General features: G+C 47.9%; 1 long non-coding RNA gene and 1 pseudogene across 4 annotated transcripts; one reads left to right on the forward strand and one right to left on the reverse strand.

Moving 5' to 3' along the window:
- Window positions 1-3,101: 3,101 nt before the first annotated feature.
- On the reverse strand, window positions 3,102-6,214 carry LOC136457753 (uncharacterized). 4 transcript variants are annotated; one of them, XR_010759796.1, is made up of 4 exons: window positions 5,834-6,214; window positions 5,486-5,750; window positions 5,123-5,300; window positions 3,105-4,984 (listed from the first exon to the last, which is right to left on the reverse strand). It is a non-coding gene; the product is annotated as an uncharacterized lncRNA (long non-coding RNA). The 4 variants fall into 4 exon arrangements; XR_010759798.1 differs by having other exon boundaries at window positions 3,106-4,984; window positions 5,213-5,300; XR_010759797.1 differs by having other exon boundaries at window positions 3,102-5,300; window positions 5,382-5,750.
- Window positions 6,215-7,255: 1,041 nt separating this feature from the next.
- On the forward strand, window positions 7,256-8,349 carry LOC136460292 (acyl transferase 9-like; annotated as a pseudogene).
- The last annotated feature ends 647 nt before the right edge of the window (window positions 8,350-8,996 follow it).

The following is an 8,996-nucleotide window of genomic DNA, read 5'->3' on the forward strand; positions in this document are numbered from 1 at the left end:
AGGAAGAAGAGGGGTTCCATGGTGCATTGCCTACCAATCCGAAGGAAGCTTTGCCTTGCAAGCAGGAGTGCCAATCTGAAGGAGTGGAGCACATCTACCTCGTTTTGGTTATGTAAGTCTGTAGGGAGCAGAACCTTTATTCTGCTATCTATGTACCGCTTGTGTTAATTCATCAGTTGACACAATTGTTATGTTAGTGTCGATTGTTTTATATAAAAAGTACTCTTCGTTGTGGACATGATGAATGGTGTGTAATGATTTTATCTGTATGGTGTGTGTTGAGTAAGTTATCAAGGCTCAGCTGAATTAGTGAATAAATTGTGAAAACCGGATGCCATCACCGCCACTATCCGTCTGATGCAGCAGTGGTCAATAGTATATCACCGCCGAATCGTTTAATAAACCAACACCGACTAAAGGATCATCACGGGCGGATGGTACTGTAAAGCGACGGTGACCATGCCCTATGACCAGGCGGTTCATACACTGAAGCGACGGTGATGTTCGCCTAGACACAGGTGGGTCGTGCTCCAATGCGACAGAAACAAGGACCTGATCACAGACGGATCATAAGCCAATACGGCGGTGTTAGTGTATACCCACACAGGTGTGTCGGGCCTCAATGCGACAGAATAAGGATCTAATCACAGACAGATCATAGGCCATACGGCGGTGTTAGTGCATACCGACAAAGGCGAGTCATGCCCCGATGCAACGGAAGTAAGGACCTTATCATGGACGGTTGATAACCCAATGCGGCGGTGTTGTGTACTTCCTAGTCGGTCTGAGATAGTGACGGTGATGGCTACGACTATCACTACCGATAACTTATTGCCGAGGCTGAAATTGGACTGCGATGTGGGTTACGACACAGCTGTAATGGGTGCGAGTGTAGTAGTGTTATCACAATACTACAAGTCGATGGTCTAGCACAATTCCTTGGATCAGAAGAGTCATAGTCGAGGACGACTCCTTTTCAAGAGGGGGAGGATGACGAGGACATCCTAGCTGATCATGTGTTGGAACATGTGGGGCATTCACCGTCTAACACAAATGAATGTAATCATGGTCCACTTACACGGAGCCGCGCCAAAAAGATACAAGATCAGGTGAAGGCATTCCTAACTGGTTATGATTTCACCATATCTAAGAATGGTATACTACCTGATTGTCCTAAATTGATGTTTCCTAGGTTCGCACATGAAGTGGAGCAAGCCACAAACATGGAGAACAAGTGCAATGATCGGACGACGAGGTGCAGACCAACTAGTGCTCATGTTCGGGTCACCACAAAGAAAGTCATAACTCTTGGTTCCCAAAGTCTCTAGGAGTCAACGAGGACTTGATGGAAAGCTCATCAAGCCTATTTTCCAATGCAACAAACCCAGCATCATTTGGACTTCACAATAAAGAGTTATGACCATATTAGTAGAAACTGTCCAGAAGACTAACAGTCATCCAGGAATTGGTATGATGGAGAAGTTTCGTGCAAACCTGTATCATTATGCACCATTTCACGGTGCATACTATACATGGATGGGAATATAATCAAGTTAACTTGTCAATGCAACAAACGGCTCGTCATTTGTACTTTCGAGTAGGGAGTAATGACCAATCTTCGTATATCACCATAATGTTTCTCCGAGCTGTTTTCTCCATGTTTGCTCTCCAAACGATTTTCTAAACCCCCAAACAGTCATGTTGATGCTCGGACGCCTCCCTACACGTGCTACGGGCTCCGCGCTCTGCATTATAGATGGTCGGCTACGGTTCCTTGGTCACGTCTGTTCCTCCTACACGTGCACGGGCTCCGCGCTCGACGTTATGGTTAACAGGCTACCTAGGGCTGAAGACTTAGCTACACACTAACTGGTCGAACGGTTTATATTAAATATAATTACATCTTCACACCAACTGATCGCCGAGCTACATATGCTATTTCATCGCCATTGCTGATTTCCCTCCAGAGTTCATATATTTTTACATCATGTACTACCCGTTCTACATATTTGTATTGCAGGATCATCGTCCAGGTGATCGGATCACATGGTGCTCGGACTTCACCGATCAACTGGTCGGATCGCTAGGTTCATCGACTTCGTCGCCGACTAGTTGATTGGACTGTTCGCCGGTCGCTTCTACTCAATGCTCACTTCGCTGCCGACCAGTTGACTAGACTGATCGTCGCTCGTGCTTCATCGCCAGCTACATCGGTTACTCTTCGACGCTCGGATTCTTCGTGCTCGAGGAGTAAGTGGGCACACTTCACCGCACGAACGTCGCCAGCCACGCCGGTGCTCGGACATCGTCAGCTACGTTGGGGACTCCTCGGTGCTCGGACATCGCCAGCTACGCCGAGGACTCCTCGGTGCTCGGACATCGCCAGCTACGTCGAGAACTCCTCGGTGCTCGGACATCGCCAGCTACATCGGGGACTCCTCGGTGCTCGGACATCGCCAGCTACATCGAGGACTCCTCGGTGCTCGGACCTCGTCAGCTTCGCCGGGAACTCCTCGGTGCTCGGATATCGCCAGCTACGCCGGGGACTCCTCGGTGCTCGGGCATCGCCAGCTACGCCGGGGACTCCTCGGCGCTCGAACATCGCCAGCTAAGCCGGGAACTCCTCGGTGCTCGGACATCACCCTTGGTGGTCGGATCTTGCTACGTCTCATCGGTGTGCTATTAAGCTGCTCCATGTTGTTCGGATCAGGGTGCTGATCTTGGACAACACGTCTGGGGTCTTGATATGCGCATGTCGAATGACATCGGCAAAGCTTTCAGACTTCTTTTTCTTTGACCCTGCTACAAGATTCATTCTTCATCTTCCAACAGGCTCGGGGACTAAATGGGCACACTTCACCTTGCGGTGAATGTGCGCTTTTCTCATTTCGAGGCTACACCCGAGGACTGGCTACATGCTTGGCTGGTTTTCTACTTTCTGACCCTGGCACCACGTGACTACGTCACCTACTGTCAGGCTCGGGGACTAGCTGTGGGGGTATGGCCTCCGGTATTCACAAGACAAGACATGGACCACATCATCAGAGGTGGGCCAACCCACAAGATCAAGGCGTGCACGGCACTGTTTGACATGCACCGCAAGATATTATATAGTATCAAATAGGATACTTTCCTTGTAACTCTACCCTCCAGAGTATATAAGGAGAGACAGGGGTCCCCTAGTGGACATCAATCTACATAGATCTAATATTTAATACAATACACCAAAGACACATGACGTAGGGTATTACGTCGATCAGACGGCCCGAGCCTGTCTAAATTGTTGTCTCCGCGCCTTGTGTTACTATCCGGTTCCTGATTACGCGCACCTCCACCGATCAATATATCTTCATGGGATACCCCTCGGAGGACTGCCGAGCATCTTTTGTCGACAGATGCCATGCAAATTTACCTTCTTAAGATAAGAAATGCTTGCGAAGGCACCAACTGCAGTTATTTGCAAGAGCAATGATCACAGCTGAAGGTGGATTAGAATATGCTGTAGATGTATGTAGTCACTGGCACTAACTGAAATCTACCCTCTTATAAGATATGAAATGTTTGAATCTCCACAGTAGTGGGCATGTCATTTGTAGCATACTTTATGCCCCACATCCTCATATTGATTATGGATCAAAGAATAAAATAAAAAACAAATGGCTTGAAAGATTAGGCATATGCATTTCAAATGACTACAGGTTCAGAATACAATACAGTTAAAATTATACTGTAAGAAAGCAGCCTCTAGCTCAAACTGACTATGTCTTTGTGGCAACCAGGCTGCACACGAAGAGAGAAATACATGATGCGGAAAGTGAGAAACCCAATTGGCTTTGGGATTCCTAGCCGAGCGTCCAATTTCATTCACAGTTTCACTTATGCTGCTTAAATGAGCCAGAACAAACAAAAGCACCCAACTACCATTGCAAGTACGGGAGGCCAGAGGATGGCAACCTAAGAGAAGGAGAACCTGGTGACGACCTCGATGCCCGCAGAGACCCTGGCGAGCTCGCAAGTTGCATTGTCGCAAGAGGCTGACAGAGGTCTGGATGTGCCGCCTATCGACCGAGCCTGGCTGCCTCCGCGGCTACCTTCTCGAAGATGCCGTTGGTGAAGGAGATCGTGATGGAGATGGCGTTGGAGCAGATGTAGTGTCTCATCTCACCTTCTTCTTCCTCGCCGCCGCCCTTGTTCGGTTCTCACCCTCACACACGGCGGGGCGCCGCTTCTACGACGACCGTCGCGGCGGCCTCCTCCATGGGCTTCTTGTCAGCAAGTGCGTAATTGGGCCTGCAAAAATCATTTTTGGCCCATTCGACTCCTATGAGGACAAGTGCGCCGCAGCAGTGGGCTGAAACGGATGGACCTCTAGAGAGACTTGGAGATGCAAAAATCTGAGATTTGTTTGGTTTTAGCTGAAACAGAGAAGAACTACTAGTTCTTCAGATTAGAGGTGCAGATGCAGTAGTGAATATCAGTGCAAAACTCCTGGGAAAAGGATGCAAAACTCCTAGTTGCAACACATTGTGCGGATGGCCGGGATATCTTTCCAGATGAATCTCTCTACAATTAGACAGGTCAGCTAACCAGCAAAGTTCTTTTATAATATGATGTTCTCAATATTTGGACTTTGGCAGTATCTGGTCATTGTGCAACCTCTTTATTCCTTTTCGGAGTTTGCATGCTGTTCTGTGATACAAATCATATATAGTTATCTTAGAATTTTCCCTTTTCTAACTCAAGTTTTTTTTTGTGGCCCATAGAATAAACCTATTACTAGAAAAAACCCGCGGCGTTGCCGTGGCACAGGACATATGGACCAGTTCATTTAGATGTAGCACAAATATATAGTTGAGAACTGAACAAAGAAAAAAATGTTTATGATCTGAATCTTCCGAAGAGCACCAGCAGCCTGATGAATACTAAAAAAATGTCGTGCTGTGCTTGGATAGGTCATAGGCCCTTGATAGAAATCACAAGTTACCTGGTTAACAAAATAATAACATTATGTGAGAAGTGGATCTGAATCTCCATGATGAAAATAGTAATATGACATACTAATACGGCCCACATATCATGAAAATTAATCTCATAAGTGTAACTTAAACCTTAGCCCCCTTACTATCAAACTGAGTCCAAATTTGTATGTATAGCAGATTTCTTTAGAAACGCAGCAATAACCAAAAGACGATCCCAGCAGCGGCAGACATGCCTTCTGAAATCCTGGACAGGAAGCTCAGAGCAGTGGGGAAAGACACCAATCCGTCCTTGCAGTGTCCTCCACTTTAATGAGAAATGACCTAAGAGAGCAGGAAATCAAAACAAAAAACTAATCAGTAGGTACATATAGGTAAAAATCATAGATGCACTCACAAACTCACTATGTAGTGACCCGTTTGCAGCCTCTCAGTCATGTGGAGTACGATCATTCAGAGTAGGCATACTCTTGAATGGAGATGGATTGATGGAGGCACAGATCACGCACCAGATAGGAGATGGCTTTGGTGGAGAGGTTGTGGAGCCGGACAATGGAGGCAGCGGGAGGTGTAGAGGAGCGGAAGTAGAAGTGGTCCAGTGCGGTGCAGTCAGGCTTCTACTGTGTGCTACTCGCCAGCACAGGCGCGCCTCGCTCCTGACCTCACCGTAGCTCTCCGCCGCCATGGCACCGCTCCTCATCCTCAGGCATGGATCTGGTGGTGCTCGTCGTGGATCTAACAGCCGTCGCCGAGATCCACGCGGAGGACCTCCCTCTACATGGCACACCAAACTTGAGGGAAGGAGAAGGGAAAGAAGCTAAGCCTAATAAGGTACAGAAGAAGCTTCCCGGTCGTACCCTCGGTTCATATCGGCGCCTCCGGTTTGCTGCTCCGAGCACGCGAGCACCGCCGCGTCAACCGCCATGTCTCCATGGCCACACGCCCTCGCCGTCGCTTCCGCAGATCTGGGCGCACTCCTCCGTGTACGGGACCTGCGCTCCTCCGCGCTTTCTCTTTCCCTGCGCTCCAGCAACGGCGTCGAGATGGTAGGGACCTCGCGCTCCAGCGACGGTGGCGAGCAGGGAGGCGCGCGCAGCGAGCACTGCGGTGCGGCGGCAGCCGGGAAAGAGAAAGAGGAGAGAGATGAGACAGGGAATTGCGCTAGGCTCGGAGACTTGGGGTACACCTCTGCGGGACGGCTAAAAAAAAATGAGAGTTGCGCTAGGCTCGGAGACTTGGGGTACACCTCTGCGGGACGGCTTAAAAAAAAATGAGAGGAGGCGGGTTGATTCGCCTAAAATTCAAGAGTTTTTTTTAAAAAATGATCGCTCAATCCGGGAACAGCTGGCGACATGGCCACTCTCGCGGGCCAGCTTTTGGTCCCAGGATTCATAGTATAAAGATAGGCATATAACCACAGGTTATGAGAATCGCTGTAACATCCATTTCTTTTTAACTCCCTGATATAATGGTTATGTTCGCTTGTCTTATAATTCGTATTTTTCAGTTTGTTTTTTTAGCTGGAACAGTGTTTTCCTCTCACACCAAATCAGTCAATAGTACTTTCAGCCATGGCTTATCAGCCAAACGAACGGGGTAATATAACTTTGGTTAATACGTTTATGTTTCTTTTAAAAAAATGTTAGGATTGCTCTTTTTATTTATCTACTCTATGTTTAACAACAACCAACCTACCTATCCTTACATGCTACTCTTCTTACAGCATCAGAGCAGAGCTGATGTAGGATATGATGGTTGTACTCAAAAGCCAAAACCTTCAATCAATCAGAGGCTCTGCAGAACCAAGCTCTTGTTCTGACAGGACAAGGCAAAAATTCTGTTGTTGAATCTTTCCATTTGTATAAGAATGAAGAGGTACTGTGCATGTTATGGCCTTATTTTAAGCCAGCAAATAATATTGTTTTAGCCTCACAGACAAGGAAGAATCTGTGATACGGAAATGTTTAAATATAATGTACAATTAGCAGCTCCACCAATTTGTTGAAATGTACATGTCTCCCTTTTGTTATTATAGTTCCCAGAATGGCTATGTACAGAACCAGAACGTATACTGCAAATGTAGCTCACATGCACGACCTCGACGAGTGCATATCCTGTTCACACCAGATGCCAAGAGACGAGAAGCTCGGCTACGCACAGCATGTTGTTCGGCCAGTCTTGCTGTGACTGTGTGACGACCACCGGCGGCACTGCCGGAGTCCGGAGAGGACAGGGACAGTGCGCTGCAGTGTCAACTCCGGCAGCTCCTGATCACTGGAATGGTGCCGGATTCCGCCCAACCCACCAACGACAACGGCAGGCAGTACAGCGCGGAGATTAGAAGAAGCACAGAATCGGTCATCAATGATGACGGCGGTGGTGCGACGACGGCCGGGCACCGGTAGCACGTACGAACTAGTACGGCGGCGTTCCATCGATTTGGCGAAACGCCGCCGCAGACAGCTCCGCCGATGCCGACAACAACTCCGCCGGCGCCGACAGCTCCGCCGAAGCCAACACCACCACCGCCGCAACCGCTGCCGCTGCGGACAGCTTCGCAGCCGCCGTGACACCTCAAGAATACGAAATGGAATTGAACCAGCGGGAGACCTAAGTGAGCCAGAAGAACAGAAGGAACAGGCCCATTGTTATTTAGGCAAGCCTGTACAAAAAAACACGAATCTTAATGAAGATCTGAACCATACAAAAGTGGAAGAAAACAACACAAGAAATCTGCTAGAAGATATTTAGAAATTCCGAAAAAAAGTACACGAGAAGGTGAAGCCCGTCTGAGACCGGGAGAAGAAGTTCCCCAACCCCCAGCATCAAGCCCGGTCCGCTGCCGGAGCTCCCCGTTCTGGTGGCGCTGGACTACGTCGTCCTCGGCTTTAACACGGGCTACATCGACGGCCTCGAGAAGCAGTAAAGGCCCACAGCGGCAAGTTCTGCTCCGGCTTCGACGTGCTCACGGCCGAGCTCTGGCAGTGCCGCACCCGGGCGCTCAACCTGCAGCCCAGCACGGCAGCACCGAGGTCAAGCTCTGCTTCTTCGCCAGTAGAGAAGGTACTCGTCTCGTCTATCATCATGGAGGCCATCGACATGATCCAGGAGGCGAGTTCTTCCGGTTCGCCAGGGAGGAGACGGACCAGGACCCGTTCCACATGACCTTCTTCAACTACGAGTCCATCTATGTCTCGGACTGGAGCAAGGCCGGGTTCTCGGAGGTGGACTACGGCTTTGGCCCACCGACGTTCGCCGGTCCGCTCGTGAATAATGACGTCATTACCTCCGTCGTCAACTCGTCATCCTCAAGGCGCCGCTCCCGCTGGGTGGATGGCACAAGGATGCTCAAGTTCTTACGCCCGTGGCATGAAGAAAGACCTGTCCTGAACTTGTTCCTTTTTTTTGGAAGTCAACTTGTTCCTTATTATACAGCTGATGATGATCATGAAACGGGAAAAGGAAAACTTGACTGCAGGGAGATGAACGGTGACATCAAGATGCTTCTGTTTGGTTAATGCTGTTGTTACTTTCGGTTGTCTTTATTTGTCACTTTATCTTGGTCAATACAATATAATAGTTTAGACAGCAATTTCGATCGTAATTTGTAGCATTTGATATGAGACAATAAAAGGGTATAATTCACATTCGATTGTTTGATGATTTTTATTACTCCCTCCATTCCAAATTATAAGATGTTTTATCTTTTCTTCGCACTTTACTTTAATTATGTCTCTAGACATAGTGTATATCTAAGTGCATAAAAAAACTATGTATTTAAAAAAACCAAAACGTCTTATAATTTAAAACGGAGAGAGTATATGCCTGCAATCTTTATGGAATAAAGAAATATTAGGCACAAAACGTAGAAACCCAATCCGTTAAAAAACAAGTTGTATAGACCAGATTTTTTTTTCTACTCATAATTCCCTAAGTCACCCATAAATTTCTTGTCTCACCCACAAATTTTTCTAGCTAGAGCTAGATTTCGGCCGTGTAATTTTAGGGCTGCTTGCAGCA

Source organism: Miscanthus floridulus, chromosome 6 (assembly GCF_019320115.1).
Source record: "Miscanthus floridulus cultivar M001 chromosome 6, ASM1932011v1, whole genome shotgun sequence".
Lineage (NCBI taxonomy): Eukaryota > Viridiplantae > Streptophyta > Magnoliopsida > Poales > Poaceae > Miscanthus > Miscanthus floridulus.